At 42.1% G+C, this 17,664-nt stretch overlaps 1 protein-coding gene across 2 annotated transcripts in view; it reads left to right on the top strand.

Annotated features, from left to right (window-relative positions):
- The window catches only part of SELENOP (selenoprotein P), a 76,891-nt gene that overhangs the window by 50,922 nt on the left and 8,305 nt on the right, over positions 1 to 17,664 (top strand). The window contains exon 1 of one of the 2 annotated variants that reach the window (XM_067030935.1): positions 15,052 to 15,146. The exons of the other annotated variant lie outside the window; for it this stretch is intronic. The gene's annotated coding sequence lies outside the window, so the exon portion shown is untranslated. Of the gene's footprint in view, positions 1 to 15,051; positions 15,147 to 17,664 lie in introns of those variants that run through there. 2 annotated transcript variants of the gene reach the window in all.

The raw sequence follows: 17,664 nt of genomic DNA, 5'->3' as shown, positions 1-17,664 counted from the left end.
AGTTACTATTCCCGTTTTCAGGGTGTAGAAACAGACAAAGAGGTTAAATTTTCATTTTGCCAATAGCAATGTGGAAGGGATAGAACCCAAACATTGGTTTGGACTCAAAATATGTGCTTTTAATGTATTTGCTATGTTGCCTTGTATAACGATGCAATTTAGTAATTTTAATGAACAAATTTTTATTGAGTGTTTGCTATGTGCCAGCCACTTTCCTAGATACTGAGGCTACAGAAGTAAATAAGACAGCCATGATCCCTGATTTTAGTGGGGAGACAGATAATAAACAAACACATAAATAAATACCTAGAAAAATCCAAATATAGTATGAGCTGTCCCATGGATTAAAATAAGATGGGGTGATGGGTAACTGGACAGCTATTTTATTTATTTTTTGTATATATTTAAGTTTATTTTTAAAATTTATTTTATTGAAGTATATGATTTACAATGTTGTATTAATTTTCTGCTGTACAGGAAAGTGATTCAGATATATATATACACATATATTCAGATATATATGTATATATATATATATACACACTCATATATTCAGATGTATATATGTGTGTGAGTGTGTATATATATATACACACATATATATATCCTTTTTATATTTTTTCCATTATGGTTTATCACAGAATATTGAATATAGTTCCCTATGTGCTATACAGTAGGACCTTGTTGTTTATCTATTCTGTATATAAAATCACATCTGCTAACCCTAAACTCCCACTCCAACTCCCCTGCCTTTGGCAACCACAAGTCTGTTCTCTATGTCTGAGTGTGTTTCTGTTTCATAGAGAAGTTCATTTGTGTCATTTTTTAAAAAAAATTTATTATTTATTTATTTATTATTTATTTTTTTAGCTGCATTGGGTTGCTCTAGTTGCAGCGAGCAGGGGCCACTCCTCGTTGCAGTGCACAGGCCTCTCATTGTGGTGGCTTCTCTTGTTGCAGGGCTCGGGCTCTAGGCACGTGGGCTTCAGTAGTTGTGGCTCGTGGGCTCCAGAGCACAGGCTCAGCAGCTGTGGCGCACGGGCTTAGCTGCTCCGCGGCACGTGGGATCCTCCCGGACCAGGGCTCGAACCTGTGTCCCCTGCATTGGCAGGCGGACTCTTAACCACTGCGCCACCAGGGAAGCCCTGTGTCATATTTTAGATTCCACATTTAAGTGATATCATAGGGTATTTGTCCTTCTCTGTTTGACTTCCTTCACTTAGTACGATAATCTCTAGGTCCATCCATGTTGCTTCAAATGGCATTATTTTGTGCTTTTTTGTGGCTGAGTAATATTCCATTTATATATATACCACTTTTTTTTTTTTTTTTAGCAGTACGTGGGCCTCTCACTGTTGTGGCCTCTCCCGTTGCGGAGCACAGGCTCCGGACGCGCAGGCTCAGCGGCCATGGCTCATGAGCCTAGTCGCTGCGCGGCATGTGGGATCTTCCCGGACCGGGGCACGAACCCATGCCCCCTGCATCGGCAGGCGGACTCTCAACCACTGCGCCACCAGGGAAGCCCATGTACCACTTCTTTATCCATTCATCTGTCAGTGGATATTTAGGTTGTTCCCATGTCTTGGCTATTGTAAATAATGCTGCTGTGAATATAGGGGTGCATGTATCTTTTTGAGTTATAGTTTTGTCTGAAAATAATATAAAATTTACCATTTTAACCACATTTAAATGTACAGTTCAGTATTGTTAAGTATATTCACATTGTTGTGACCCACAACACATATTTTGCAGTAGTTTGCAGGATGGGAATTCTAACCTGATTGCTCAGAACAAGGCTTTCACTCGTGGGGACTCAGATCTCAGAACTCATGAGACATTTGCCGTGGTGGCACCCTAGTGAAATCAAAGATGCTGCACATACCACTGCAATTCCCAATATCTAGCACTGTGTGGCTACTTAATTGATGCTCAATTATTTAGAAACATGTAAGTGAATGAAGGAATACAGCCAGGTTTCTGGTAAGCATCGTTTACGATTGTATGTAGACCCAGCTCTTGTGGTATCAGTATGGGACTAAATGATATTTTGTGTGTAGGTACAAAGATGGCCAATGTGCATCCTCCAAGGGCTTAGGAATGCCAGAGAAATTGATTGCAAGGCTGTTTGCTGGACTTTTCTTCAGAAGAAAAGGAACATATTGTTTTCTTTCCCTATAGGCCTCTAACTGCTAGGCATAAATTTCTTCTCAGACTTTCCGGAAAACCTCGCCCTTGGACTAAGATCAAAAAAAGAAAACTCCAGGCTTTTCTTGGAGTAAATGCAAGTAAGGTTTTGACTGAACTCTTCAGCTCCAAGGACTGCTCTGTTGACTTTTATCAAAACACATGATTACCTGGCCTCGGGCCTGAGGGGCTGTGTCTGGGCTCTGCCAGTGGAAACCCAGAAAGATAGGAGCCTGCTGAGAACCTGCCAGAAAGTCAGTTATATATCTGTTTCCCCCAGGCTGTCACACCAACTCACAAATTCCTTAATTTAAATATCTTTCCCTGACACAAAGAATCTTGCTAAGACTCTTGACTCCTTTTATCAGTCACTTCTTTACTTTTCATAGTGACCCTAAATTGCATTACTTTAGGAAAAACAACTCTCCCTTTTCTCAAGACAACAAACCACACACAGTATGTAATTATGGTCACCAAGATGGCAAGGCGTGAGTTTTAAGTCTCCCTTGAAAGCTAGGAGGGTAGCTGTGAGTCTGGCAACAACCTTACAACATTTTCAGTTGAGTTTGACTCATCTTCCACTTCCAGACTTTTCTGGCCAAGTGGATCAGTGGCCCGTCCCAGGTCCTTGTTGAGCCCCTTGGGCTCCTGCAAGAAGAGGGCTGCTGTTTGAAAAGGCAGAGATTGGCCTTTGGAGAAGCTTTTCTGCACTGTCTAGGCTGCACACTGCCCCTCTTGCTGCCTTCCAGTCACTGTGCACTAAAGTGATCCCTGAAAATCCAGATCTGATCATGCTACACACAAACTCCCCCAGGTCTGCACAGCCTGGCATGGCCTGGCCCCCGTGCACGTCTCCTGTTTCATCACTTACCCTCTGCTCCGGCTATACAGACTCAGTTCCTTCCGTCAGCTCCGCCCGCTCCCTTCCATTGAGGGTCTTTGCACTGCTCTTCTGTCTCCCTCCAGCTGTCTCTGCTCCACTCCTGTACCTCATGCGGACTGCAGCTCAATTGCTACCTCCTCGGGGAAGCCTTTGCTAACCCCGCAGACCAGCTCCTTTCCCTGTTTTCTACTCTCTGCTACTGAGCACTTGACATTTGTTCTGCCATCCGACTGTAAGCTCTAGAAGGGTAGGAATGGGTTTTCTTCTGCCTTTTTCATTTTTGCTTGCTTGTATATCCAGTGCATAGGAACAATGTCAGCACTTGGATACTCAATAACTGTTTGTTGAATGAACAAAAAACACATTGTAAGGACAGTGACCAAGATACTACAAACATGGTATCTTCCCTTCTTGGGATTCCCTGGAATTTTTGACATACTTCAAAAAAATGCCATTTCTGGATAGTAGAGGGAAACAAATCTTATTTAGGTAAACAGAGCTATAAGGAAAGCAAATTGCACCCAACTAACAAGTAACAGGAAACCAGGTGTCTGACTAATTATTTCTGGTCCTTTTTACTGGTCAGTTTCAAAGCAATTTAGCTTAATGAAATGTAGTAGCTACTTACTGAGGAACTTTTACGTGCCAGGTATTGGGATGGTGGCTGCAGAGGATACAAACTGAGTAAGACACACTTTGGGCCCCTAGGAGTTCATAATCTGGAAGGGTGACAAAAACTAAACAAATAGCTGGAGTAGAGGCAGAATATGGTTTTAACACCAAGAGCGGAAGGTGTCAAAATAGTGCTGTGAAGGATCTACGGAGGGAAGGATTTCCTGGTCTGCCAGTTCCTGCATCAATCCCAGGATGGAGGGGGTCATGCAGGCCAGCCTAGGCACGTGAAGAAGAGGCAAGATATGAAGAGGTCACTGTGGACAGTGCATTTTCTCTCCCAGCCTTAGGTCATTCATAGTCCAATTCCTGAGGTGAGGGTAGCTTGTTAAAATATTGTATCATTTGATAAGAAAGACAGAAGGCTATGTGTCATTAGTTCTTTTTACAAAGTTGTTAGGCAACAGAAAACTGGCCATAGTGGCATCAAAAAGTGGAGACTTATTTTTCCTCATATACAAGAAGTCCAGGAGTAGGCAGTCTGGGCTGATAATGGGTGCTTGAGAAATCATCAGGTTTCCAGCTGCTTCTAGCTTCTTGCTCCAGGCCCTGGAGGTGGTTATTCCCATGGTGCAACAGGGCCGATCCAGTGCAGGCTGTTCATTGGCATCCCAGCAGAAAGATAAAGAAAACAATGAATGCCTATATATGGAAAGAAAAACTTCCCTACGGATCCCCAGCCGACCTCAGACTTCAACCTCCATCTCATTGCTTAGAACTGTGTCATACAGACACCCAAGTGGCAGGATTGGCTGAGAAATGGAGGCTTTTTTGGGTTTCTTTCTGTCAGTCCGAGCACAGAGCAGCCTAAGGACAGAGCTGAAGGGGGAGGAAGGACCTGGATGTTGGATCGGCAGCTAGTGGTACCCCCATAGCTGGTGCTACTAAAATTCTCATTTTACACATGGAAAAAACCTCAGTATTGAGAGTTAAGTCACAGTTGCCCAAGGCCACCTAGTTAATAAGTAGAGAAACTGGACCCAAACCCAGGCAATCTGATTACAGAGCCTGAATTTTTTTTTTTTTTTTTTTTTCCGGTATGCGGGCCTCTCACTGCTGTGGCCTCTCCCGTTGCAGAGCACAGGCTCCGGACGCGCAGGCCCAGCGGCCATGGCTCACGGGCCCAGCCGCTCCGCGGCACGTGGGATCTTCCCGGACCGGGGCACGAACCCGTGTCCCCTGCGTCGGCAGGCGGACTCTCAACCACTGCGCCAACAGGGAAGCCCAGAGCCTGAATTTTTAACCCTGTGCTAGGATTTGAACTGGGGAGTAGAGGGAAAGGGCCTCTGGGACAGGGGGATGGTGTTGACAAAGGGGGGAGGACCAGGAGCAGGTGAAGCCATAAGGCTGGATAGGGGAGCCGCACCCAGGAGTGGTGGCAAATAAGGTGAGAGAAGTGGTTTGGCTTCATTCCGTCTGCCTGGTTAAGCCTTCAGGGTCATGAGCCTCGTCAGTCCTGAGATTGAAATAATGATGACATAAATAGGCAAGTGTTGGCAAGAAGTGAAAACCTTGCCCAGAAGGCAAAATCCAGGTCAGTGAATATGACCAGGGTCAGTACATTGGGAGATGCCAAATGTGGGCAGAGGCAGAGCCCACAGTTTGTGGCAAATCCAAGGTGGAAGCTGGGACATGCTGAGAAGCTGCAGCCAAGGTTGGGTCTGGCCATGTTCTGAAGGTTCAGATGCCTCAATGGTCTTAAAGATATAGGAGCTGGAGGCCAGGGTCTGGTTCTGATGGTTTGGGGTCAGAGGATTGAAGAACTGGAACCCTGGTCTATTACATACCTAAGGCCTGATTCACTTTATGGCAGTATTTGTCCATTCCTGCACCTTTGCAACATTGTTGGCACATTACTCAGCACTAGCTTTCAGCTGCTCTAGTTAAACACAACATTCAAAAGGATGTGATGACCCCAGACTAGGACAGCACCAGAGCACCACAGAGGGAAGTGTTTTCCATTGGAACTTACTACTTTCAAATATTAGCTTCGCCTGTGTTATCTCCCAGGGTAACTGGAGTGGGAACCCAAAGAGAAAGGTAGAATTCAGAAGGAGGGAGCTGGGCAAAATGGTAACCTCATCAGCTTTAGACTATGTACTTTTCTGTGTAGTTCCTGAGTGCAGAGCTTGTACCGCGAGAGTTCAGGTTCATGTGGGGAGACTTCACTTTACAATGTGGGAGGCTCCATGAGAGAACATGGAGAGGTGAGCTCTCGGAGGGGTGAGCTCTTCATTCTAGAAATGTTTGAGAAGAGGCTAGAAGACTGCTGAGGAGAGAGGTTTCAGAATTGTTCCTTGTATGGAGCGTGAGGATGGAGTTTGAGGATTTCAAATCTGCATTTTTATCACTGTACAGCATGCTGCTCTGAAACTGATCTGATTTTTAGGCTCCACTTAGTAATCTGAGAGCACTTCTGTCCTGAGTCAGGTGGCAACCAAACAGTAGGAGGGATTGCAGAGCTGCCTTCTGCCTAGTACAAGATTCTTCTTTCTCCAATTGAGAAACCTAGCAGTTAAAGTATTTTGGAAAATAGTTATGATGACTATTCTCCAAAAAACAAGAGAATGGAATTCAGCTGCAGGTGCTATGCATTTATTTAACTGTACCAAGCCTCAGCATGTATGTTAAGCTCTTGAACACTGGAACTGCTGAGTTTGAATCCCAGCTCCTCTGCTTTTCAGATCTGAATCTGGGGAGAGTTACTTAACCTCCATTTGCTTCAGTTTTCTCAACTATAAAGCAAGGGTAATAGGCTGTTGAGAGGATTACATGAGCTATTACCTAGAAAAGACTTAGAATAGTGACAGGCACATAATAAATGATAGCCATTCTATTATTGTAGACTTCTTAGCCATCATTACTGTAGACTTTTTAGCCACCACTACTATAGACTTCTTCGCCATCATTACTATAGACTTCTTAGAAAAAAGCACATAAGCACAAAGAAGAACTAAAACACCCTTATACTAAAGGAGAACCACTGTTAATTCTATGTTCCCAGTCTTCTTTCACGTGCTCACCTTCTGTTTACTGTCACTCTGGAGTCACACTCCAGTGTCCAGGGTTCCAGGGCATGTGGGCATGCGCACACAGACGCATGCACACACAGGCTTATACGCACACTCACACCTTTTTATGCTTCTTGCAAAGATTAGACTATGTGCTTTAATGGTTAAATACCCCTGCACAAGTATGCATTCAGGATTAAGCTATGCACTGAAAGATCAAAACTTGCTTTAAAAGTTATTATGGGGGCTTCCCTGGTGGCGCAGTGGTTGAGAGTCCGCCTGCCGATGCAGGGGACACGGGTTCGTGCCCCGGTCCGGGAAGATCCCACATGCCGCGGAGCGGCTGGGCCCGTGAGCCATGGCCGCTGGGCCTGCGCGTCCGGAGCCTGTGCTCCGCAACGGGAGAGGCCACAGCAGTGTAGAGGCCCGCATACCGCAAAAAAAAAAAAAAAAAAAGTTATTATGGAGTCATTTTTCAAAAAGAACAAATATTTTTCCATTTTTCCATTAATCCTCAAATTGAGGAAAGCTTGTGTCCTACTATTGGCTGCTTTGTTGAGTATATATTTGAGTTACATAAACATAAAAGACCTTAGAACTGAAACATGCCTCATTTATACAACCCGTGTTGCATTTCAAAAGGGAAAGTGAGGGTATCACCAGCTGTAATCGTGAAGTCCCGATGAATTGCCAGCAGTGTTTCAAGGAGCTAACGCGTCCCTTTTCCTACCTTGTTCTGCTTCTGCCTTCCTCACTTTCCTTCTCCATGTAGAGCAGTCAGGTGGGCCTCTGCTTACTTGTTTATCTTTGAGAGGGGTGATCTCTCCCTTCTCTGACAGTTTGTGATTCAAGACTCCTAGAATGCGGTAAAGAACCATAGATACTGTTATACAGATCAGAAAGCTGGAACAGAGAGTGATAAAGTCCCAGCTTCCAGGGAGCACTAGGACTGGGTATGTCTCCTGTTTGCTCTCTGTCCTCCAGAAGGAACATTCTCTACCCAATTTCTTCACTGCATCACATGATGATTCCCACAGGCCCAGGGACCATTTGTCTCATCAGTGAAAAACGTCACCCCATAAGTACATGGTAAATAATGTGTGATGATGACAACTTGGGTATTTATATTATCCACAGTTCTCAGTCCTAAGTTTCATCATCTGACCCTCCGGGCCTCATTTCCTTAGGCGCCAACCTTGCTGCAGCGCTGAGTAACTGGGAGTGGCCCCCTTCTCTCTCTGATAACCATTTGCTTTATCCCAGGCCTTTCTGGAGACAAGGAAGATTTTATTGGGAGGACTTAAGGCACAGAGGAAGTGATTTTTGTGCCGTTCAAACTAAACCATATAGATGATTATTTACCTGTCTACAAAGACAGCTGGTTCCGAAAACAACTGCTTTATTAAAAAATGTCTTTTCAGAATGACATGACTGCTTGTACCAGCACTAGAGGGTTGATAATGGGGCAATAAAGGAGGAGAATTTAGCACTAAATAAGAGTGCTGGCCTTTAACAGCTAGGATGGTCCCACGCTATCAGCATTACATTGAAAATAAGTTGTAGCAAAACCTAGTCTGAAAATTGCAAGGGAAACTGAGGTGTCATGCTTCTAGGTGGTGATTTAAGGATGTGAGAAAAGTAAAATCCCTTCTGCACTTAGCCTTATATTGCTAATAAACCAGAATTTAAAAGATGCATTCATGTATGTTGATACATAAAACAGCAAAGAAAAACATAGAGAAAGAATACGTTCCTTAATTTACAAATAACGTTTGTAATAAATTTAAAAAGATTAATAGTAAAATAGACAAATGGCATGAACTGGCATTTCACAGATGAGAGAGTACAAATGGTCAATGCTAGGGGCTGAATCGTGTTCTCCCAAATTTGCATGTGGAAGTCCTAACCCCCAGTACCTCAGAATGTGACTGTATTTGGAGTTGGGGCCTTGAACGAGGTAGTTAAGGTCAAATGAGGTCGTATGGATGTCTCTAGTGCGATATGACTGGTGTCCTCATAAGAAGTGGAGATTAGGAAAGAGGCACACATAGAGGAAGACCATATGAAGACACAGAGAGAAAATGGCCATCTACAAGCCAAGGAGAGAGGCCTCAAATGAAACCAGCCCTGCTGACACCTTGATCTTGGACTTCTAGCCTCCAGAACTGTGAGGAAATAAATTTCTGTTATTTAAGCTGCCCAATGTGTGGGTACTTTGTGATGGCAGCCCTAGCGAACTAACACAATCAATAAACTTACAAATAATGAAATAAACTCAAATTAAACAATAATTTGACAGTGGAAATAAGTACTGCCATGTACTTTTGGGTGGGAGTATAATTTGGTATGCTTGGAAGGGCAATTTGGTAACAGCATTCAAAATTTGAAATATGCATTCCCTTTCACCAGCAATTTTACTTCAAGCAGAAATTATATGTCATTCACAAAGATACATATAAAAATATGGTCAACTAAATTTTGAAAACTGGAAACAAAACCTACATTAAAAGGGAGTACATATTATGGACCATTCATAGAATGAAATAATGTGCCATTTTTAAAAAGAATGAGGTAACTTTGCACACATTGACATGGAAAGATGTCTATGGCTTGGAAAGCTATCCATGATATATTATTAAATTCAAAATAGTTGTAAAAAAATAGTTGTGAAACAGTATATAGAGAATGACTATAATTATTTATACCCAGCACATACATACTTTTCTACCAGTATGGGATACAAATTAAGACCATGTTTCCTTCTTTGAAAAGTTGAATTATTTTTAATAAGCATTATACAAAACTACCTGGTCTGAAATTATTATACTTACTTGACTATTCTTTCAGAAAATTCAAAATATTTGCTTTCAGATTCTATGATAAAACTCTTAATATTTGAGAAATCATCAACACAAGTCCTGGAAGACTTTTTGGTAATATGTAAAGTGAAGTGGCAAATTAAGACCACCAGAAAATTAACGTAGGTTGTCTTGAAATATCCATCTAACTGAGATATTTCAGTTTTTGTATAGTTGAAATGTTTTATTTATTATCTTTTTGTATAGTTGAAATGTTTCAACTATACAAAACTGGCCTCTTTGCAAAATGGATAGCATGGTGTACGCACAACAGAAAGCTCTGTAAGTTTTAAGGAAAATGGGTGTAAAAGGTTTTTAGCAGCTAGTCTAAGGCATTATTAGTGTTGAGAAGGAATTCATTAGACTGACCTATGTTTTCCATGTCTAGGATATGTGAGGAAATGAATAATCTCGAGCTGCATTGGCAATAAGAATTACTTTGGGCTGTATTTTGGAGAAACTGCAGACACAGGAGAAGCTCTGAAAACTGAGTAGAAGTTATTCTTTTGTCAGGGATATTTACATTTATAAGGGAAAACTCTGTAAGTGTATCTCCCTCTCTGTAACAGGAAGCGGAGGATAACCGAGTCTCTAGAAACTTATCAATGGAGAAGACAGTGACCTAAATCTGTGTAGTAACCTTACCCTCGTTTACTGTGCTTTCCCCAGTCGCCTCCCATAACTACCTCCCAACACCTTCTTTTGCCTTTAGCTGGAGGTGGTATTTAAGGTGGTGACTTGAGCCATTTCTGGGAGTTACTCAGTTTTTCTGAGTATCTCCCGTGTATACAGGAGGTACACATGTTATTAAACCTGTTTGTTTTTCTCTTGTTGCTCTATCTTGTACTACAGGGGGTGTCTCAGCCAAAAACCTAGAAGGGCAAAGGGAAATTATTTTTCCTCCCTTACATGTCGTCTGGAGGCTATTTGATGCCCCCTCGCTTCTTGTATGTTGGTGCCAATTCTCTGTCCTGTGAGGAGCTGCAGGTGCTGGCTGTGGTTTAGACAAGTTTCTTTGAAATTAAAAAAAATTTAATAACATCCTAATTCAAACAAAAATTCTTCTGATATCTGTTACTCTCTGAGTGTGCTCAGTCCCTCATGAAATTTGGCACTCTGTGTAGTTACCCCCTTAATTGCATTCATGTTTGATATATCAAACAGTTCTCAGATCTGTAAACTTGAGAGCTTGAAGAAGAGCTCCCTTCAAAGCATATTTCATATGAATCTCAAAGGCTCACATTACTCCTTACCTAATCCAAACTGCTGGTCCATGCCATCCTCTGGCCATTGTTCTTAGTTTGCTTGCTTACTTTGAAAACATCTTATTTTTTTCCTGGGTACCCCTTGCATACTCAATAGCTTACCTTTAAACATGGATGCTCAAACAATCTTATACAGGGTACAATGTATAAGGTGAGGTCTAGGGCACCTTCTTGTACATGAAAGGGGAGGAAGAATAATTTAGATCAAAGGGTCCATTTCCCCAAATATTGGAAAAGTCTTCATTTCCCTTTGTATGTAAAACACCACCTAACAACCAAGTTAAGGGGGTTAATATTTTATATAGGCCCTTCATATGGTAATGATGCTTTTTAATAATTTGAGACATCAGTGTTTTACAAATGTTAATGGATCAATGTCATATTATCACCTGCTGTAGCGAATAAGCTGATTTCTAAAATCACAGTGCATAGCCTTTTTCTCTTTTAAGTATATAATGAACTCACAGGTTCTTAGGGCCCTATTCTCCATGGAAGTCACCCACGACCCCTAAGAACCTGAGGATGCTTATTAAAAACATGGAGGGCTTCCCTGGTGGCGCAGTGGTTGGGAGTCCGCCTGCCGATGCAGGGGACACGGGTTCGTGCCCCGGTCCGGGAGGGTCCCGCGTGCCGCGGAGCGGCTGGGCCCGTGAGCCGTGGCCGCTGGGCCTGTGCGTCCGGAGCCTGCGCTCCGCGATGGGAGAGGCCGCAACAGTGAGGGGCCCGCATACCACCAAAAAAAATAAATAAATAAAATAAATAAAAACATGGATTAAATAGATGCATAAACCTTCTGGAGAAAGGTAGATTCTTTACTCCAGGGTTGGAAGTTGTGGGAGATGAGATCATTAGGATAAAGTTCAATTTGATAGGATACAGTCAGCAATCTTAAGGTTCTTCATTGTATGGTGGTGCCTGGAACAACCTATCAGGAGATTTTAATCATTCATAAAAGTTGAAACAAAGTATTTTTCTAGACAGCGCTATGATAAGATTTGCTGGGGGCTTTGGAGGTAGAGTGTGAAACCTAAGATAAAGTGCCTGTTGAACTTGTGCTAACCTATCCTGCTGGCCCTATCTCCAGGCTGGGTTAAAACGCTCCTCTTTGCATTTCCAAGGTTCCAACAGAGCCTTTTGCTTACAGCCATCCTAGACATTGTCTCACTTTCCAATGTGTTTTCACTGCTTACGTGTCTGTCTCTTCTATTAGATTTTGAGGTCCTTAAGAACAGGGAACTCAGCATTGTGTCTAGCATAACACCTAATAAATGTTTGATTTTGTTCAATTTAATGTAATTTGATTTAATAGTCAGTAAAGGTTTGTTTGAAAACTCTGCTTTCTTAAGTATGCTGTCTAGACCCAGATTGCCCAGCACAGAAGAGGCTGTTAAGAATGGATTCCCTTCAAACCCTCCTCCACTGTTGGTGGGAATGTAGATTGGTGCAGCCACTATGGAAAACAGTATGGAGGTTTCTTGAAAAACTAAAAATAGAGTTACCATATGATCCAGCAATCCCACTCCAGGCATATATCCAGAAAAGGCAAATTTGAAAATATAACTAATTTGAAAATATACACGCACCCCAATGTTCATAGCAGCACTATTTATAATAGCCAAGACATGGAAGCAACCTAAGTGTCCTACAGATGATTGGTTTAAAAAGATGTGGTATATATTTACAACGGAATATTACTTGGCTATAAAAAAGAATGAAATACTGCCATTTGTCATACTAAGTGAAGTAAGTCAGACAGACAAAGACAAATATTATAGGATATCACTTATATGTGGAGTATAAAAAATAATACAAATGAATCTACATACAAAACAGAAATAGACTCACAGACAAAGAAAACAAACATGTTTACCAAAGGGTAAAGAAGGGGAGGGATAAATTAGGAGTATGGGATTAACAGATACAAACAACTGTACATAAGTAGATAAGCAACAAGGATTTACTGTGTAACACTGGGAACTGTAGGACTTCCTGGTGGCGCAGTGGTTAAGAATCTGCCTGCCAGTGCAGGAGACACCAGTTTGATCCCTTGTCTGGGAAGATCCCACAAGCTGGGGAGCAACTAAGCCAGTGCGCCACAACTACTGAGCCCACTCGCTGCAACTATTGAGCCCACATTCTGCAACTACTGAAGGCCGCACGCCTAGAGCCCATGCTTCGCAACAAGAGAAGCCGCCACAATGAGAAGTCCGTGTATCGCAATGAAGAGTAGCCCCTGCTCGCCACAGCTAGAGAAAGCTCGCGTGCAGCAACAAAGACCCAATACAGACAAAAAATAAATAGGTAAAATTTTAAAAAAAATTGGGAACTGTATTCAATACCTTGTAATAACCTTTAATGGAAAATAATCTAAAAAAGATATATCTGAATCATTTTGCTGTACATCTGAAACTAACACAGTGTTGTAAATCCACTATATTTCCATTAAAAAAACCCATGGATTCCCTTCAAACATCGAAAGCTCCCCATCATCTCTTTTTGCCATCTGGGGGTTTTAGATATACACTGGCCTGGACACACACACTCCCAGGCACTTTGCTTTGGAGCTAGCTGCACACTGGCAGGGAATTCTCTGGCACAGGAGGCAGCTGCTAAGCCACATGTAAAGGAAGGTGGTGATGGTGAAATACTCAGTTTCCTGCTGCAGACAGACCCAACGTGACTCTTTACATTTGTGAAGAAAATGAACTATAGGGGGATTATCTGCTTCACACAAAACTTTTTCACACAGTTCTTTTAAAACACAAGTATGTATATATGCATTTTTTTTTTTCCTGCAGAAAAACTAAGCATTTCACTAGATTCTCAAAGAGATCTGGGACCCCAAAAGGTTAATACCTACTGCTTGGTGTGAGTAAATAGAATTTGGCTTTCAAATGTCAAGCTTTTCCTTTTTTTTTTTTTTTTTTTAAAGAAAGTTCCTGCTTTATTCAATAGTGCTTTAAGTGGCAGAGGATTTTAGAACCAACCCACTTTATGGAAGCAAGTGTGGAAGGATTCTTTTTTTTTTTTTTTTTTTTTTTTGTCAGCGCCACGCGGCATGTGGAATCTTAGTTCCCCGACCAGGGATGAACCCGTGTCCCCTGCAATGGGAGTGTGGAATCTTAACCACTGGACCACCAGGGAAGTCCAAGTTTCTACTTTGATAATTTCTTTACAGGAAAGATCACATCAGAGCCTCTTTGTACTTTCTGTACCTTGTATAACAGTACTCAGCCCACAGCAATCAATAGAGGTTTGTTTGGACAAAATGCATCGGTAGTGAAAGCGAGGCTTACTTGAAAACCATCGCTATCCAGGGCTGAAGTCATTTGAAATTGCTGCTTGCCTTACCCGTCATGTGTGTGCTCATCTGTAGCAGTTAGTGGAGGGAATGTATCCCTTTCTGAAAGGGTAGGAATTTTCCATTTTATTTGTACATTTTGAAATTTCCATATCCTTTTCCATGTTCAGCTACTATCACAGCTAACTTATTTGTATGGTACTTAAATTTGTAAAGAATTCACAATAGATTGTTAAAAGCTTCTCTGGGATACCTAGGTCTTCCAGGGAGTGGGACTTCTGTGATGAGAAAAATGAGGCCTGGCTTCTCTCCGATAGGAGGTCTCTTTCCTTATTCCTTTCCTTAAATGAAAAAGAATAAGAGCAGAGTCCTGTGAGATCCCACAGAGATTCAAGTTTTAACCACTGCAAAATAATCTAAGCAGGTCTGTAACAGCAAGTGATGGGAAAGATTTGAAACACCAAGTGACTTTTCTAACAAAGTTCACACAATTTGGGTCAGGCTAGCACCTGACCACTACAAAGTAAAAGAAATTTTTTTTTTTTCTTTTTTTAAAAAGACAGCTTACCCCACTGGCTCAGCAAATGTTTTTCCCTATTATAGTTTGGAAAAGAGCATAACTTGGAGGCCTTCTTTACCCTTAGCCCTTCCTCCCGCCCCCGACTGTACCATTAAATCCTAGCTACTGGGGTGACTAAAAAGGATAGGGAATAAATCAGTAATTGCAAAAACTCCCCAGGCCCCCATTTTGTGCCTGCCAGCACTTGCTACTTTTTTAAAGTTGGTTGCAATAATCAGTCAGAGGTTGTCTCTGCTAGCCAGGTCACAGCCTGAGTGGGCATTGAACTTTGGACTATAGCTGAGGGGTGGGTAGACAACAAGGACTATAAATATCCGAGTTTCTGGCTGTGGCTTTGTGGAGCCGCCCCAGCTGAGCAAGAGAAAGGAAGCAAGCTAGTCGGAAGGGGTTGTGTAAGTAGAAACTTCGTGTTTTCCAAACTTGATTCCTTGACAGTTTGGTAACTGATTTGATTTTTGAGTCTTGATAAAATGTTTCTGTCCTTAGAATAGATTTGGAGAAGAGACGGGTAAGGAAAAGTAATACAAAAGAAAGAACAAAAGAGTCTAAACGCCGGGTGCAGTGGGGACACTAACAATTCTTGCTGATTTTTGCCCTGCTTTCTGCACAGCTGAGGATGAAGATGGGGGCAGAGGAGGCTGGAGAAATTGAATTCTTTCCCTCTGCAAAAAGTTGTGATGTTACGTAGGCAATATTATATGTTCAAGCTTAAATATTTCCTACCGAAATGCAGAGCGAGAGCTCTAGGGGCAAAACAACCTGTGGGTTTGAAGAGCAGGGACTGAGATATGGGCTTTCTACAGTGCTGTAGAAATGGCCAGGGATATTGTGAGCTGTTTCAAGGTTAAAAAAAAAAAAAAAGAAGGGAGAGCAGGTTTGGTCCACTGTGTTTGTCCAATGATCATCCTCGAAAGAGTTAAAACCCATGTCAGAATCGGGTGGTCTGCGATTAAACGCAATGCTTTACAGTTTAGGTGGTATGGGTGCTTTCAGGAGAATGAGGGGGGACCCTCAGATGCGGGTCTGAAGGTCAGGGGAAGAGGGTGGAAAAAGTTTCTGCATGTTTTGCCTTTTGATGGGAAATTTTAAACAAATGTAGCTCTGTTTGTGGCCAGTGAATCTAGGTTTTGTGATCGCAAGGGGTGAGATTAGTGAAATTCATAACTACATTTTAATGGTTATTGCATCAGCTTCCAGTAAATCTAGTTTTGTTATTTATCTACATTATTTTCTATAGTTATCTGACAACTGTAATTAATCAAAAGTTTATTATGTAAAAAGTGATTTTAAGGAAACAAAGCTGAACAGCCTATTGATTATAGTAACAGAGGAAAATCTGAAAGTGTGAACTCTGTAATCCACTCTGCCAATGGCTTCTGTTATTTTTTCAACAAAAAACTAAATGAGAGCAATGGGTGAGATAACCTTTTCATTTGTATTCACTCTTCAGCCAATCGGAATGGTATGCAAAGTAAGAGCGCCAAGAGCCGAGTTTATGCTGGGGTCTATAACTACTGAATTTATATTCTAGAAAGTAGGGAAGATCTAGCCATTCTAGTAAGAAACAAAATAGCTCGAATAATTGTGATGTTTTCTTTTTCATCTTAGGGCATTGAAAAAACCCAGATCCTGGCTACTACAGTTACTAAAGGTGACCCAGCTAAAAACGGTCAATATATTGCAGTAGCTAAGAGGTCATGTGTTGGAATTAGTAGAACCGGTTTGAATCCAGTTTCCCTGTGACTTAGTACCTGTGTGGACTTGGGCAAGATGCCTAAACTGTCACTTAGCCATAGTTTTCTCAACTGCAAAAGGACATAATGGTCACATAGTTGTAAGGATTAACTGACATGATATTAAAAGAGTGCTTTGTGGGCTTCCCTGGTGGCGCAGTGGTTGAGAATCCGCCTGCCGATGCAGGGGTCACGGGTTCGTGCCCTGGTCCGGGAAGATCCCACATGCCGCGGAGCAACTAAGCCCGTGAGCCATGGCCGCTGAGCCTGCGCGTCCGGAGCCTGTGCTCCGCAACGGGAGAGGCCACAGCAGTGAGAGGCCCGCATACAGCAAAAAAAAAAAAAAAAGAGTGCTTTGTGCCACCTGCAAATAGTTGTCTAAATGCTCAATAAATGGTAGCTGTAAGAAGGATAATTGTATCATCAGTATAAATACTATCCTAAAGAAATTCCCTAGGTTTAGTCCAGATACATCCTCTCCTTTTTTTAAGTATTGGAATTTTAAAGATATTAGAATAGTTGGGATGGCCTTAATAAATTATTTAATTTATCCTCTCTTAACACCCCCCCCCCCCTTATTTCTCTTCCTTTAGTTAGGCTCTTATCAAGATATTCTATATAGCTAGGAATTTTGTGGTGTCAAATAATGTGAAAGATAGGCAGGTTTTTAAAAGTTCTATCTATAGCTACCAGTGCATTAGAGCCCAAATCAATCTGATTTTAGCCTTCCTACTCCCTTCTTAACCCTGGGCCCACTCTAGGTAACTTATCGGTAGCTTCCCACCCTCCCCCCTGCCCAAGTACTTTTACTTTTTTAATCCCAGATCAGTGCCTGAAAATGTGCCAACTGCCTAGTTCTGGAATTTTGTCCTGATCTCTCTCCCTCAGACTCATATCAAAATGAGCCTGATTACTTTATCTGATTCACTTAGTGTGTCTTAAATAAAAATTAAATCATGTTTGCATAAAAGTGTGGATTTTTCTTTCTCTGCTCGTCTCTGCTGAATATGCTCTTTTTCCCACCACCTGTCTACAAATCACGTGTTTTATTTGTTTTTTTTTTTTTTTTTTTGTGGTACGCGGGCCTCTCACTGTTGTGGCCTCTCCCGTTGCGGAGCACAGGCTCCGGATGCGCAGGCTCAGCGGCCATGGCTCACGGGCCCAGACGCTCCGCAGC

The sequence above is a fragment of the Kogia breviceps genome, chromosome 4, assembly GCF_026419965.1.
Source record: "Kogia breviceps isolate mKogBre1 chromosome 4, mKogBre1 haplotype 1, whole genome shotgun sequence".
In the NCBI taxonomy this organism is placed as follows: Eukaryota; Metazoa; Chordata; class Mammalia; order Artiodactyla; family Physeteridae; genus Kogia; species Kogia breviceps.
This window is presented reverse-complemented; position numbering and strand designations above follow the sequence as displayed.